Below are 17,246 nucleotides of genomic sequence, written 5' to 3'. Positions count from 1 at the left end.
ACGCTGCCCTAGAAGAGATGCCCTAGACCCTAACGCTGTTATGGAGGAGTCATATACACAGCTTCTTATACGCTTCCATGGAGAGCCCTAATTACAGTCAAGGAGCAACCCTAGACGTGGAGGAGAAAGGGTCTTCTAGGAGTGTCTACGCTGCCCTAATTTACAGTGAAACGCAGCCACAGAAACGCAGCTAGGAGAGGTTGAACGCAGGTCTATAAGAGACCCTAAGACGATGTCCTTAAATGCCTTAAGCGTTGCCCTAGTTGAAGTCATCTAGACGCAGAGGAAGGAGGGTCTTGTTATGCCCTGGCCGCGGAAAATAGGAGGACTAATGCAGCCCTCTAAACGCAGTTGAATGACTGTATAAAGAATACCTAACTCTATGGAAGACAGGCCTTAAAAGATGTCAAGAAAGGGCTCCTAAATGCAGTCAATGTATGATCTAATATGCACTTATGGAGAGCATAGATCTGCTGATGTATGAGGCTCTAAACCACAGTCTCAAGAGGTCTTTATGGTGCCCTAGGACGCAGTCATATATGTTGCAATAGGAGGCACATATATGCAATAAAGGGGAGGCCTTAATCCACAGTAAAAGGGAGCATCTAGCCACTATTAAGGAGACCTAAGAAGAGGCTCCTATCTGTTGTCCTGAAAGTGCCCTTAACATTGGCCAAGGTGAAGCCATCGTAGAAAAGAGAAACCTTAGCAACAATGAGGAGGTCTGGCTGCAGGCTTATGGAAGACCCATGAACTGTCTCTCATCCACAGCTAGAAGGGTTGCTAAGTCACAGCCGAAGGAAGCTTCAGTATAGCTGTAGGTGACAGCTCACTGCTGTAGATGTTAGTACTATGATAAAGGTTGTTCCAGGTATGAGAATGCTTGCAAGTGGAAGTCACAGTCATAAGGGAAACTTGTGTGATAAAAGAGTCTACACTCAGACTTATCTCAGACCATGTAGGGCTGGCTTCAAATGATTGGATGCTAACATTCTGAAGCAGTGATGATTATAAAGGCAATTACTTTTGTGTTGCTATGTGCTAGGCCATAGGCCATGGCATCATAGCATGGGTCTCTTAGAGCTGCTCTATTGATCAAAGATTATGAAGGAAGATTAATACAGCCACAAGTGCCCTCATCAAATCAACGACTCTTCACTGTCAAGGGACATGCTACAATTCTATCATTGGTTGAAGATTGTCATGGCAATTCAGGATTGCATCTTAGATTAGTCATCATTAACAAAATGATGGACTTACTGTTATTGTCATAAAATCTGAGATTTATGTATATGTACTCTCTCTCTCTTTGCTAAACTATTGAAGAACATATAAGAAGAATTGATCAAGGGTTTCCCCACATTGGGGTTTGTCCCTGGCTAGTGCCACATCTTGTGTCCTCTTGTCTTGGCTTGTCTTCTGTGATTTATTTTTATGTTCTATCTGCAGTTTACTTTAATGCTAATGTGATTGCTAATCTGGAAAAGGTATTGAGCTAACTGTGAAAATTGAAATAAATTGCTCTAAGCATAGAACATACCTAAAATTAACATTCTTGCTTAAATATATTAACTCTTCTCTCTTTGTTTGCATGAACTTATCTTTTTTCCTTTTTAGTATCTGCTTATATAACTTTACATTCATCTTCTCATTTCATGCCTTTTTCAAGGTTCTCCTTGCCATTTTGCATTCCTCATCAAACCAAGCATTTACAGGAAAACAATTTGATTCTAATTTCCTTTTTTTTTCTCTTTTGCACTTCTCAAGTGCACTTTGAATTATATTTGTCAACTCATGATTGTTGAAGCTTTTGAAACCAATTTTCTCCTTCCGAAGTAATCTCTCTAACATTGTCTTGAAGATAGTACAAGTTTCTTGTGTTAGAAGAATTTTGCCCCTTGATAGTGATTGTCGAGAGCATTGGGTTTTCCTCCTATGCTGCCTTTCTTCTAACCACGATAACCTTATATAAATTGGGTTATGGTCTGATTTTAAGTCCCAGATATGCTCTCCAATACTAACTTCGTCTATCTTTTCTATTAAGCTTTGTGAACACATCACATAGTCAACGACACTTGCCCCATTGTATGTGTTGCAAGTGAAGTTCCCAGACCTTTTCCATCTATCTAGACCATTGCAAATAATTATGTTGAAAGCCCCACACAGTGTAAGCAACTCCTCTCCAAATTGATTGCTAACTTTTTCATCTTCTGAACACCTCACCCATTGGGGATTCTCCTCTTCAGTGAGCCAAATATGATTGCTATCCTCTTTGCAACAAAGAATGCTAGCTTGATTATTTGTTGTTCTAGCATTGAAATCCCCCACTAAAAAAACTTCTCCCTATTGAGAGTACACGGCAATATCTTGTTTTAAATATGCATACGGATCCTTGTTGTCAAGCCCCTTATTTTTGTAAGTTTTTTAAACTTGAGGGGCAAAATAGCACGCTACAATTCTTATGTGATTCTCATTCTCTGATAATTTCAACCATAAATATTGTTTATTTGCATCTTCTTTAATTAACTGAATGTGATGGCCTTCTTTTTCTTTCACTAAAACTAGTATTCTTCTTTAACCTTTGCCATTTTCTGCTACCTTGTTCCAAACTGCCAACTTCAAATAATCGTCAAACACAGGGGTTTTGCAACCATCATGCTCATGAGTTTTCGTGAGACAAATTATGTCTCTACCTTCCGCAATAGGCCATAACCCAGGTCCCCTCCTCCAAGGGTAACCTCTACAATTCCAACAAACTAAACTTTGGTAGACCTGGGTAGGATTTGACTGCTACACAGTTTGGCACATAAGACTCAAATTTGAGTCTTCACTCATTTTCGTCCATGTTGCTCTTGTTGTTTTGAACTCTATTATTGAATTATCTGTTTTTTCTTTACTGCCAGCGTGCTGCCCTGATTTTCCTAGAGGCTCAAACACTGCAATAACGACTTTCCCATTGTACAACCATGCCATTTTCCCTTCATTTCTTGTTGTTCTAATTTTATTTGGTTCATCCCTTCTCTCCTCTTGTTGTTTTTGGTTAAATCTTCAGTGAGGAAGAAGTGCGAGCCTTTCAAGAGCTTCTTTTTGCCCAAAAGTTGTTGTTTGTCTTTTTTTCCAAGGAAAAGAGCATAATTTTATTAGTTAGTTGTCGTTTGTCTTGTACGCTTTCCATGGTGACTTTTATGGGTTGAGGCCTCTCTTCATATATCCTCCCAACCCTTCTTGCTTGGCAAATTTTCCCTTTCTAATGTAGTTTCTCTTTTAGAAAGTCTCTTGTCAAATTGAGAGTACTTTCATTCTTCCATAATCTCTTATTCCCCTGATAATAAAGTTTGTTTTCCTGCTCTGTCTTTCTTTGTGTTCTATTTCCTGTGCTCTACGAGCACTTGCATCTTCTGCTTCCTATGTCCTTACGTAACCATTAGCTGAGATCGTTTTTTAGTTTTTTAGTCTATTGTTAAGATGCAGGGAGAATATCTTCATATTGGAATCAAATCATTTTAGGTTTATCTGGGAGATATATATATATATATATATATATATATATATATATATATATTTGTCGAGTTGTCTGAGTTTTCCAAAGATTACTTCAGGCTTGACCTGTGGATTGAGAAACCACGACCAATGGGGCATCTAAGCTGTCAAAATCACACGAGGATTGCACTGGCCTGGGCCACACCAATGCTTAACATGGTTGGAATGCGTTTTCAAAATCTTCACATCCTCATCAAGATTAATGTCATCATCAAGAAATAACATTTTTTAACTCTGTAAACCATATCTTTTCTCCAAACCCAACCAACCAACCTGCACGTCCCATCATCTTTGAAATTTGTTACCATAGATAAAAATGAATATCATAATTTAACCATATTTACAAAGGCCAAGTAAAATATAAAATGTTAATTAAAAAATATGAACAATAGTTAGTTATTAATTTATAGTATTTTTTTTTGTTAAATTAAAATAAGAATCGATACCATTATTGCAATGTTTCTTTATTAGAAAAGAATTTGTAAGTATGTCTTATTTGACACTTTAAAGATAACATTTTTATAAGATAGTGATTGGAACCATTATTTTCACATAGTGTTTACATAGAAAGTTCTCATATATTAATATGAGAAGATAATAATAAACACATGGTGTGAAATATAAAATGTGGGAGCAAGAGATGGTTTGAATAAATAAATAATCATCTAATACAAATATCACATGGCAAAACAAAATTAGATGTCAAAATTAAAGGATTGAAAAACCATAACTCATAAAAAAATAGAAAGAGTTGGTGAGTGAGAATTGATTAGAGATAAATGCTATAACAATTACAAACATCATGAGATGGATAAGAAAAAAAATCACCATCAACAACCGTCAAGCATATATAAAGGGAAAAAAACATAAATCACCAATTAAATAGAAGATGAAGGTTGGATCATCAACAACCATCAAGCACATATAAAAGGAAAAAGAACATAAATCACCAATTAAATAGAAGATGAAGGTTGGATCTAAATATTTAAATAATAATACAAACATCATGTAGTTGAAGATAAAATAAAGGTTGAAATAGATATAGATTAGAATACCATTTGGTATCTAATGTTTGTTATTATTATTAATTGTTTTAACCATATCGGTATACTAATATTTATTCATGATTCATTTCACAAGTTAATTCAATCACATATCTATTTGCTTTTTAAATTGTCAAATCATTTATTAAAATCAATAAAACAATTATGCTTGATTTCTCATATCAATTTCATTAAACATTTACAAAAATTGTGCTTTACGGTTTTTTTAAATTATTTTAAATTATTACAAAATTACCCATTTTTATGGTTTATATATGTGTGTGTGTGTGTGTGTGTGTGTGTGTGTGCGTAGTCTAACTTATAGATGAAATAGCTTTTTCCACTGGAATTCACCAAAATCCAGCAATACAATTTCAAGATTTTTTGTTGTTTAAAATACAGTTTTGAATGAATAAATGGATTCAACACCCTTGAAAACCCCTGGGGCACTCGAATTATGCACATTAAGCAATTTAACCTCATTTGTCACCTCTTGTTTCCTTTTCTATAGGAATCTTCTCCTTCTGCAACGTTGGGACTTCAAGACTAGAGTTCCTACTGCTTCAAGATTAAATATGTTTGCTACATTTATTGTGGATTTTGAGTTTCCTCATTTATGGGAGTGTCCCCTTCCTCGTCGTCCTCTTCTTCTTTAGATTGTTGCTATGGAAATTGCCATCCCTTAGGTTTCTTGATTGGTTTCTTTTTCCTTCTTGGATCTTTCTTTGCCATAAGACATGAGCTTTGTAGGTGTCTCATTTGTCCATGTCGTGAAAATACACTGAAATAGATCCACCAGTTTTGGCCATAAACTGTTGAATTTGCCTAAGATTGGAAGATTGTACGGAGATCATTTGTCTTTAATAGATCTACTTGAATCAAAGGCAATATATATGATGATTGATTTTCTTACTTCGTAATTACTTGTGAGAGTTAATCTTCTATCCCCTATTATTTATTATTCCTTCATTAAGCAATTACATGATACTAGTCTTCCAAGATCACGAAGAAGTAAGAGACACAAAAATTTAGGCTTTCAAGCCAGGGAAAACCCTACAAGGGGGAAAACCCAACAATCCTCTTCTTCTTGAATCAAGTCAAAATGAGATATCCAACCCAAGACCAAAGACTCCCTCAAAGGTTCCAAGTCAGCCCTCCTCTCAAGTCAAAATCAAATGTAGTCAACCTTCTTTTTGCTTAAGATATAGTCAACTCTTCTCAAACTTCGGTCCAACTGAAAAGGTCTCAGCCCTATTGCCAACTTTAGGAAAAACTTAGATTCTCTACCCTATTATAAACTATGGGACACTTCAAAGTTTTCGGCCTTGTCACAGATTGTAGGGTACTTTAGATCTTTCAGCCTTGTCACAAAATTTCAGAGAACTCACACATGTGAAAGGCATGGAAGAGAATTCGATTTCTTGACTTCTTCTTGCTCTTGAAATTTCGTCTTATATATCTTATGATTATTGCAAAGATCAAACTACTTCTTGCGCACTTGTCTTTCCTCTAAATGAGCTCAACTAGATGTCTTTAAATAGTTGTCCAAGAGGTGTCCAATAGCCACATAGGCTGACTTGACTGAGAGAGGGTTGACTTGAACGTTTTCATTGATTTTTATTGACCTAAATAAAAATCCTTTTTCTATCTTTTCAAATGTCAAATGACATGAATCAAATACATATTATTTTCTCTTTTTGACTCCTAAAGCATGAAGAACATGTTTGATCAAGAATATAAAAAAAAAATCAATAATATTTTTTCTTTCACTATGAAGACTGACACTAATTACATTTTCCAACACTCCCTCTTAACTAGGGAGGTATTCATAATGACTCAATCAGGTCTATCTCAAGTTGAAATATTCACATAAGAAGGGATCCAAATTGATAAGCATTAATGATGATAGTATCATCATAGCCAACATTGTCATGTTACCAAGGCCTTGATAGGTACATTATCTCTCCACAATATCAAAGCACAATTTTGGGAGGCATTCCATGGGAAACCATACCGCCTCTCCAAGGCACATACTCCACCTAGGATACCCAAAGTATGTCCTTCATTAGATCATTTCCCTCAAGGAAATGTTTGTCCACTAGACCATTCTTTATCCAAGTCCATGTACTTGACTTAGGAATTCCATCCTAATCCATCACAATACATGATTCAAGAATGTTTGTCCAAGATGCTTATCCAATCCACCATTCTCCTTATTCATGTCCATGTACTTGACTTAGGATGTCAATCCTAATCCATCACAGTACATGACACAAGGAGAACCATGTGTTCTAACTCCCTCTCAACCTGAGAGGTGAAGTCCATGATCACTCCCTCTCAAAAAGGGAGAGTGCATCAACAAGCCTCAAGTTATGTTGGAAGTACACATACTTCCCTTACATCTTCTATATGTTATTCCATTGAGATCTATTGTAGATTCCTCAACCAACACTCTTATCATTGAGTTTGCTCAATTGCGATTTTTGAACAAGGGCTCCAAATCTGTCTCCTAATAGTCCAGGATCCTACACTTGAGGTCTTCACCTACTGCATCATGCACTACTTCTTGCCTTGAATATAGTCCATCACATAGTCCTTCAACTGATTGATCATCACAATACAAGGTTAACGAATACATTGTCCAATCCTTGAACACAATTTCATTGTGCTTTTCAAACTGAAATTTTTCAATCATCCTTCAACATAATTTTTCCCTTTAGCTGCTTCTCCTATTCCTCCAAGAAAGCCAACTCTTAGGGTCTTCAAATATACCTTCTTATTAGTCCTCTAGTTGTCCCTTAGATCATTGACCTTAAGGTTTCTATACAACCTTCTAACTATCCTTATGATGCTCCAAATTGTCATTTTTTAGGGCATCAACCAAACTGCTTTCCAATAGTGACAAAACACTCTTGTATCACTATACTTACAACTTTTAGCACACAACCCTCTTATCATAGACTTCACTAAATAAGGGCATCAAACCAGCTCTCACAAAGTCCATTGATCAAGGGCATATTACACTATCTCTTTGTTCCATAAAAAATGACATAACTAGAGCTTACATGGTAGCCCACACACAATTCCTTAATTCCTCATAAGATGAATGTTCTAAGGCAACCGAAACTCTGTCCTAATCCTCCACGTAGAACAGACTTCAACCGTGCATCATTTGACACTTCTCCACAAAGACATTGCCACACATCCTCCTTGCAACCTCTGCTTAGCCTGCAAGTATCATGGTCCTGTGCAAATTAAACCCTTGGACCTCATATCTCTGTTACAACAACTCCAAATCTTGGCATAAGGCGACCTGATTTTCTTTGTGTTGCTAAACTAAGGGCTCGACCCTTACACAATAGTAAGTATACCTTTACGACCTCATACATTAGTCTTTAAGGGAGACTCAACCCTCATGAGCAAACTGAAAATAGCTCCGTCCTAGCACAGATTTGAGGCACAGAGAGCTTCGACCCCTCGACAGGGATTTATCTCCACTTTGAATGCATGTAAAACTCATCCCTATACACAGAGTCACTCACAAATTTCGATCGGTATTTGATCAAAAAACCATGCAAAGGTTACATGACCAACCTTCCTTCTTTAGACTTGAACCAAAACATAGAAAGAAAGAACGAATCTCATCTTTCTTCCTCATATCCAACTTGTCTTCCTCTTGAGGTCTGCGGTCTCTTTAGTTTGTCTTTTTATGAGAAGAATGGCACTTGTGATGTCTATCTACTCCTCACTCTTTGTACTAATATTGTAAAGGGAGTTAACTATCTTTTAAACTTGTCCTAAAATTTTATCACACATGCTAGACTATCTCTTATCTTCTAAACTTTATATTACAAGCCTAGTGCATGATACACCAATCATCATGATGTTTCAATAATAGAGGTCTTTGGTATCTTCCTTCTGCTTCTTTGAAGGTTCTTCATCCTCATCTGTTGATGCTTCAAACCTTTCCTTCCTTTTGTTGTCATGACAGCCAAAGCATTGGACTTTGGACATGTCTTTATTCTTGTTTGTCTTCTTTTTGTTGAATTTCTTCTTTGATTTAGCTACAAAGGCTTGAGAGGCTTCATAGAGAGATTGAGTATCCCTTCTAGCCTTTATTTTGGTTTCTTCTATTGTACATTGAACCCATAATTCTTCAAATGATGGAGTTTCTTTTCTAGCACAAATTCTACTTGCAAAAGCATCCCACCCTTTAGCTAAGGCATTGATTTCCACTCTAATTAATTATGAATCAAATATTTTCTCACCGACTTCTTGAAGTTGATCTTTAATTTTTTATCGCTTCATGAAATAAGAAGCTAGTGTCTTGGTTTGTCATCTTTGATTGATATAGTTGAGTTCTTAGGGCTATCTTGTGACCTGGTGTACTAACAGAGTATAATTTTACCAAGGTATCATAGACTTCTTTAAATGTATATAATTCTGATACAAAAGTGATAAGGTGGCCCTTGATGGTCTCAAAGAGAATTGTTTGAGCCTTAATTTCCCCTTTTTCATATTTTTCCATCTCTTGAGCATCTTTCTCATTTGGTACTAGAACTTTCCTCTGAACGAATTTCATGACATCATTTTCTCTAAGAACTAGGTCGATTCTCTTTTTCCAAGCTTTAAAGTTGGATGCTCCTTCAAGTTTATTACTTTCCTTGCACATAAATGCCATTAGATTAGACATATTCATTGTAACACCTCCTCCCACATTTACCCAAATTCAACTGTCTGCCAAGGTAAACATGAAACGAGTGTCACTATGAGATGACCTGAACTCTAAGTTCCAGTTAAGGAAGTGGGACATACCAACTGAAACCTGTTTCACCTTCATCGGGGGCTATAAACCACCCAAGAGCTAAATAACCACCACAGGTGACCAATCCCTAAGTTGGAACCTTTTTTCATTGACCTAGACCCACAATTGCACCCTTGACACTGTTTCCATGTGGTTATGAAGCTAATACATGCACTCACAGACTTGCCTCCATGCGGTTATGGCCCAAGAACTCCAGTTCTGTGCCTGCGATTCTGAGATCTGAGCCACTTTTTAAGATATTCACTAGACCACTGCCTAGAACTGCATATGACTTTCCATAATAATAGATCACATGCATAATTAAAAACTGAAGTAAAACACTGATACTTATGTCTCAAATGATTCTTTGCTTTTTCCTTTGTTCTTTGTCCTTTCTGTACACACTGAATTAGTTTTCGAACCTGACAAGCACCCAGTGCCTTCACTTCTCTTCAATCATGTACACACACTGAATCAGTTGCCAAACCCGACAAGCACCCAATGGCTTATCTTCTCTTCAATCTTGTACACACACTGGATAGGTTGTCTACCCTACAAGCACCCAGTTCCTTCTCTTCAAATCAACAAGGGAATTGGGAGACTATGCCACCTCCTCCCTCAATATCAACAACAAGGGTATCTCGAGATTAAACCACCTTAACCCTCAATATAAACAAGGGAATACAAAAACTAAACAGCCTCAACCCTCAATATCAGCAACAAGGACATCTAGAGACTAAACCGCCTCAACCCTCAATATCAACAACAAGGGTATCTAGAGGCTAAATTGTTTCAACCCTCAATCAACAACAAGGGCCCAAACCGTCCCATACATGTGTGTCCCATCACATTGTACAACACATACACATACACCTACACACGGTGTACAATACCACACATACACCTACACCAGGTTTACAATCACAACATATATGCATGCACACAGTAAAACACAATGAATACACATGTCATGATACAACGACTACACAATACACATAATACCACATGTACACAACACAACATGTACGACATGTACACAACAAAAATATTGCACATCCAAAGACCACATTGTCTCTATTAGGTAATATTTCCTTTAGTGTCTTTCCCACGCCTTACTGCATGCATCCAGAACCCAAATCCCGGGTCAGTGGTTCTTTCCACTTATCCATGCTTGTCCCAACATGTCGCAGATCACACTGTTTTCACTCAGTTGATGTATCCCTCAACATAGTCTGTCCATAACATAAACATAGGCATAGTATAAGCACATAATATCAAAATCATATCCACATGATACTAACCTCGTAGATCTGTCAGGGCTACTCTGCCCACTTGATTCCTCATAAACCAGGAACCTCTTCATGCCATTCACCTACATAAGCAATCATTCCTCCACAAGCATGATCTCTGGTGACCCTGTTAGACAATGGCATTCATATATATATATAATCATGATCACAACATAGTTACTAGATATCATAAGGTCAACATTAAGAGAACTCCCTTTAGTTGTGCACAACATGCACAACCTTAAGAACAACGGTTCCCAACATAGCCAAGGCATTTGATGCCTCAAATCCATTTACCTTACCTTTCATGTTACCTTTCTCATCATTGTCCTTCCACCATACATTTTCCTCAATGGACCCAATCAACCTAACTGGTTGTCATATTCTTGCCTTCAACTTCCCTTTACATGCATCGAGATCCATTTGGGTCTTACATTACCTACTGGGTTTCATTCAACTCTCCTCGAGCTCCATTATGTGTCCTCTTTCCCCAACCAATTCTCAATACTCTCAAAACATAAAAGACAAGAACAAGAAGAAAGCAAGAAGAAAACCATGAAAAACCAATAGCAATACGACACCATAAACAAATTGTCATGCCCATGCACCGGAAATAAACAAAATTTCAAATCAAGCGTAAACAAATCACAAAGCACCAAAAACACAAAACTCCCAACAAATAACATGACTCAATCCCCATGGTTCCCAATGCTTCCAAGGTAAAGCTTAACCCAAGCCCTCTTCAATATTTCATGGCAGTGTCTTTTTCCATGCAATCGCTTGCATCATACTGTCATAAACACACAACTGTCATTGCATAAATAAACATAACAATATATCGGTTACCTTACCTTGTTGTACCCAACACACTACCTTGTAATTGAACACGTGCATATATCGTCTCTCAAGGGACTCCAATTCCTTGACGAATCCATCCATAACTGAAAATTGGCTATTATACATGTCAAATACATGTTCATGAATATATCACATATCCACATAATGTAAGATAAAATCAAGGTTAAGAAGACTACATGTATTCATGCAAAGCACTCGTTTGTTTGGAATTGCAGTTTCCAAACATAGCAAAAAAAAGTCTCACCCAATTCCCTTCTTTTACATTTTTCCTTCTTGTAATTGAATCTTATTACGTGCTATGACATCACCTAATTGTTAGTTATATAAACAAATCAATTGCTACCTTGTCATGCTAATACCAAGCATGTTCCTCTACAATTGTTCACAAATGTCAGCCACATGTTCCAAAGATCAAGAGATTGTGTCTATTAATTTGAAATCAACCTTTACCAAGACTAGCAACCATGTAATAATTTGCAATCAACTCACAATCATTAGTAATAATACTACAACTAGCAACCACTTGCATTCAAGTGCATATCAGCAACACATATTGTGTTAGTACAATCGTCTTAAAACAATATCATGCATTCATGCAATATTATAGACACACACTCATATCATGCAATTAATCAAGCATTCAAACAACTTGTAAACATAACCTCTTACTATCCACGATCCACACTAAGGTAGAAGAAGGCAACTACTATAATGGCCCCACTTTCAAAGCTCTACTAAATTTAACCACACTTTCCAAAACTTTATTCTCATTTTTCATACATTTTGTACCTAAAAACATGCCACATAATCACGCCACTATTCCATTCTATAGATTTCACGTCAGGCTTGTAAGGAGAGTCATGTAAATTGTAATCCACTACTATGCTCTTCAGCATTAATCTTCTCTTTTCTACAAACATACCATGTTAGCTAAACCAAATAGACAACATAATCAAACTCATACCTCAATGTATCTCAAGGGAGACTATCACATCTGCACAGTCAGTCCAGATTAGTATGACACAATATCACAAATATATCGACTCAAACCTGAATATCATGATCATAACCATCTGCACAGGCCAATCCATATTAACATGATACATATAACATCAAGATCTTAAATGCAATGACCATAATCATCATGTGTATGACCACAATGCATATAACAAGAAGTTAACTACCATACATGACTAATCAACGCACGTGCAAATGACCACATTGATTAACTAGCATCTATCATGCATGTAACCACACCAACAATAGAATGACATGCATGTATATAACCATAATTCATATAACAACCATTAACCATCATACATGCATGCCCAACATATAAACTTGTATGACGATCTGCTCTTGCCCTGAGTTCCAATGTTGCAACCTCGCTCTGATAATTTGCATCTCATGTTCCATCTCAGCCAACATATCAACATCATAACATACCAATAGCATCACGATGACATAAACTACATAATAACCACCATGATGCATGTTTTACCTACTATGCATTCATAACCATATACATTTAGCCCATCCAGTGCAAGTATTTGAACCTAGAATCTTTGATATCACCTTGTAACGCCTCCTCCACGTTTACCCAATTTCACATGCTTGTCAGGGTGAACATGAGACGAGTGTCACTATGGCATGACCCGACCTCCAAGTTCCAGTTAAAAAAGTGAGGCCTACTAACCGAAACCTTTCTGACCTTCCTTAGGGGCTACAGACCAACTAGGAGCTAAACCACCCCAAGTGACCAATCCCTGAGTTGGAACCTTTTTGCACTAACCTAGACCCAAAACCGCACCCTTGACACTACTTGCATGTGGTTATGAGGCTATAAACACACTCACAGGGTTGCCTCCATGCAATTATGGTCCAACAACGCCAGTCATGTGCATGCGGTTCTGGCATGTGAGGCACTTTTTAAGCTAGTCTTCAGACCACTACCCAGAACTTCCTATAACTTTCCAGAAGCATAAATAAGATGCTAAAAATGCTAATCATTCAACACTTGAACAAAAACTTGACCTAACCATGCCTAGCCATGATAAGAATTTCGTCAAACATATGACAAACATAGAAGCTATAGGTCATGAATGCATATCCAATCTCAAGAGTCTGAACTTCATCTGAGAATCACCAAGAAGGTTTAATTCCCTCTCAAATAGTTGCAACAACACTTATTATCCCATGCATTCATCGACCATTCACATACTTGTTAAATCATAAACAAGAGCCGTAACTAGAGCACATCATAGAACCATGCTTATAACCAACATATAATATTAACCATGACAGAACATCCATCAAATTGACATAATAACAAATACAAGTGCTCATAGATTACAATAGTAAAATAACTCTTATTAACTTATGCAAAAGCCAACCAAGTCAAGGGCTTCCACATACCACCCAACCATAGATTGAGCTAAGCCAAATCTTTCTTTTAGCCAATCACCCTCGTGCCATATTCCAAGCATGAATGTGGGATCTCATGGGATAAACCAAAACATAATCAATCAGGGACTCTAGAGGTTAAACCACCTCCACCCTCAACCTACCATGATCTCACCTAAACTAGTCCCGAGATCGCAAAACCAAATTGAGCTTGGATGCCTCAGAGTTTCTTCACGATAGCTTGAAGAATTTTCTTATCTCCACCCACATGTCAAGGACTTCTTGGAGAAAACCATCTCTGTTGGCATTATGATGTATGTGTTGTACTTGATGGAAACCCACTTGTAGCAGAACAACTCTCTTATATATGGTAACTAGATGAATCTACAGAAGAGATATCAGATGTGACAGAATGCATGACAGGAGTATTTACAAGTGTGATGAAATGCAGGGCAGCTTCAAGGAATCAGTTCAGAAAGCAACTCACTCAGATGACAGATCACAAGTTCTACAAGTTAACAACACAGAGCTACAGATCAGACTACACAGGATGAAGAAAGAAAGGTATACGCAGGTTCACCATTGACCAAGACGCGTATACACGCGGGTTCACTGTATACAAGTCGCGTATACATACACACGCACTTTCACAAAAGGAAAAGCGCGTATACCTTGGAAAACTAAGAGTTTTGGTCCAAAGTATTTGGTCCATGGTATTTTGATCCATGGTATTGGTCTATGGTATTTGATCCGAGGTATTGACCCTAGGTATTTGATCCAAGGTATTGGTCCTAAGTGGTTTTGATCCATGGTATTGAGAAAGGCCTAAAACTATAAAAGGAGGAGAAGATCATTAGGCCAAGGTACTCAAGCATTGAATATTTTATGAAGAGTAAGATTTAGTATGCAGGTTATTGGGTTATGGTGCATTGCTGGATCTGAACCAAGGAGAACCTTAACAGTTGATGGAGAATAAGATCTAATGATGGATCAAGATCTTAAGGCGTAAAGTGAACTATCTTTATGTGTTTTTGCTCATGAATATTCTAGATCTGAATATTGATGCATATATTATTCTGTAAATGATATGATATGGGTATAATTGAAGTCTGGTATAGCTGCAGAATTATGAATTGATATTTACAGATGTATACGCTGGTTGGCTTTGAGGAAAGCGCGTGTACACGCAGGTTCGGCACAAGAAAGTAGTGTATACCTTATAATCTATGTTTTAGTTGCTGATGTTTGTTGTTGCAGTATTCTGGGTTCTGGCTTGGGTTCTGGTTACTGTATTCTGGTGACATCATTCTGAGTGATCAGAGTGATTGATTGTTTCGATTGTGGTTGGTTCAAAAGGAGATTGGTTGATGCAGATATATTTGATGATTGAATGATGTTGTTGATGGATCCAGTCTGAAAATTTATGAAACGTGGTCCCTGGAAGAAAAGAGAAGGTTGTAGCCTTCTGTACGCCGGCACCTATGTACTAGTAAACATATCAGCTAGTACAAGAGCTAGTGGGTTGTAGCTCCCTTCCAGTAGAAGCTGGAGAACGAGAGAAGGTTGTAGCCTTCTACAGGTAGAAGCCTGCGCACTGGTATAAGACTGCACTAGTACAAAAATTGTAAACAGAATTCTCTTATTATTAAAAAGAAGACAAGACGATTGCAGCGGGTGGTTTTCACCCACATTGGGTTTCCACCTTATATCTTGGTGTTCATGTGTGTTTCTTGTGTGTGATGATCTGTTCTATTTTTACTGCACCTGGTTACTGTTTATATGGTTCTGATGCATTGATTAAAGATCAATATATGATGAATTAACTGAATCATAAGTTTGTTGGATATACGCTAGTTGCTCTAAACACAGTTGCGTGTACACGCAAGTTCCCTTAACTGAAGTAGTGTATATGAATCTGATTATGGAAATGAAAAAGTTATTGATTTGCTAATATTGATTCACCCCCCCTGTCAGTATTATTTCCAACAATTGGTATCAGAGCAGGTCCTTCAGAAGAAGCTTGATCGCTTAGAGGAAGATCCATCATCATGGGTAATCAAGAAAGCGGGGGATCCATCAGACCACCAATCTTTGATGGGAGCAATTTTGTTTATTGGAAGGTAAGAACCACAGCCTATCTTCAATCTCTTGGAACAGATGTCTGAGAAATAGTGGAAGGAGGATATACATTTCCATCAGCAATTCCTACATATGCAGCAGGTAAAAAGCAATATGAAACCAATGCCATGGCTGTCAATACATTATTGGGAAGTCTGTCACAATCAGAGTTTGTCAAAGTTATGCAGCTCAAATCAGCGAAAGAAATATGGGACAAAATCGTTCTAAGCTACGAAGGAGACTCTCAGGTAAAACGTGCTAAACTGCAAACTCTCAAGATGCACAATGATGAAAGTGTAGCTAGTTACTTCCTATGTATAGATGAGATTGTTAATTGCATGAAGAATTTGGGTGAAGAGATAAAGGAAATTACCTTAGTTGAAAAAGTGTTAAGATCCTTATCTGCTAAATTTGAATCAAAAATATCTGCCATGGAAGAAAAGCAAGATCTACATACTATTACTATGACATAGCTTCACAAAATCTTAACTACCTTTGAGATGAGAAAAGGAGGTCCATCGGATATGAGAGAAGCCGCATTTAAAGCTTCAGCAAAGGGAAAAGAAGAACTCAATGAATCTGGGCATATTTCAGAAGAAGAAGAGGAAGCGAAATTTGTCAAAAATCTTCAACAAGGTTCCGGTAGATTCAAAGGTAAACTACCTTTCAAATGTTTTGCCTATGGTAGAGTTGGTCATTATGCTGCCAAATGTCCTCATAAAGATAAATATGATAAAGGGAAGGAAACTGCAAAATGGAATAGAAAACAAAGTGTAAATAAAAAGAGCTACTATATTCATGAAGATATCGATGATTTATCAAATAGTGATGAAGATGAAAATAGTAATGACTATAGACTTCTGATGGCTTATGAAGATGATGATTTTTTGGATGCTTTAGATGAAGATGACCTTTATGAAGAAATCTCTAAACTCAAAATCTATTTAGAAGAAAAGAATATGATTATAGATACCTTGACATTCCAACTTGCTGAAAGAGAAAATCACAATGAAAAGCTAGAATGTGAAATTGTGGGTCTAAGAAAGGATCTTGAGAAAACAAAAGGTCTCAATCTTAGATTTGCTAAAGGATCAGAAACCTTAAATGAAATTATCAAAGTGTAGCGCTCTCCTCTGATAAAGATAGGACTTGGATACACTGAAGAAACATCTCAATCACAGAAGTTGTCAA

The sequence above is a fragment of the Pinus tabuliformis genome, chromosome 5_1 (assembly GCF_031772625.1).
Source record: "Pinus tabuliformis cultivar Carrire ecotype Pingquan chromosome 5_1, CPIR1, whole genome shotgun sequence".
In the NCBI taxonomy this organism is placed as follows: domain Eukaryota; kingdom Viridiplantae; phylum Streptophyta; class Pinopsida; order Pinales; family Pinaceae; genus Pinus; species Pinus tabuliformis.
Note: the sequence above shows the minus strand (reverse complement) of the source record.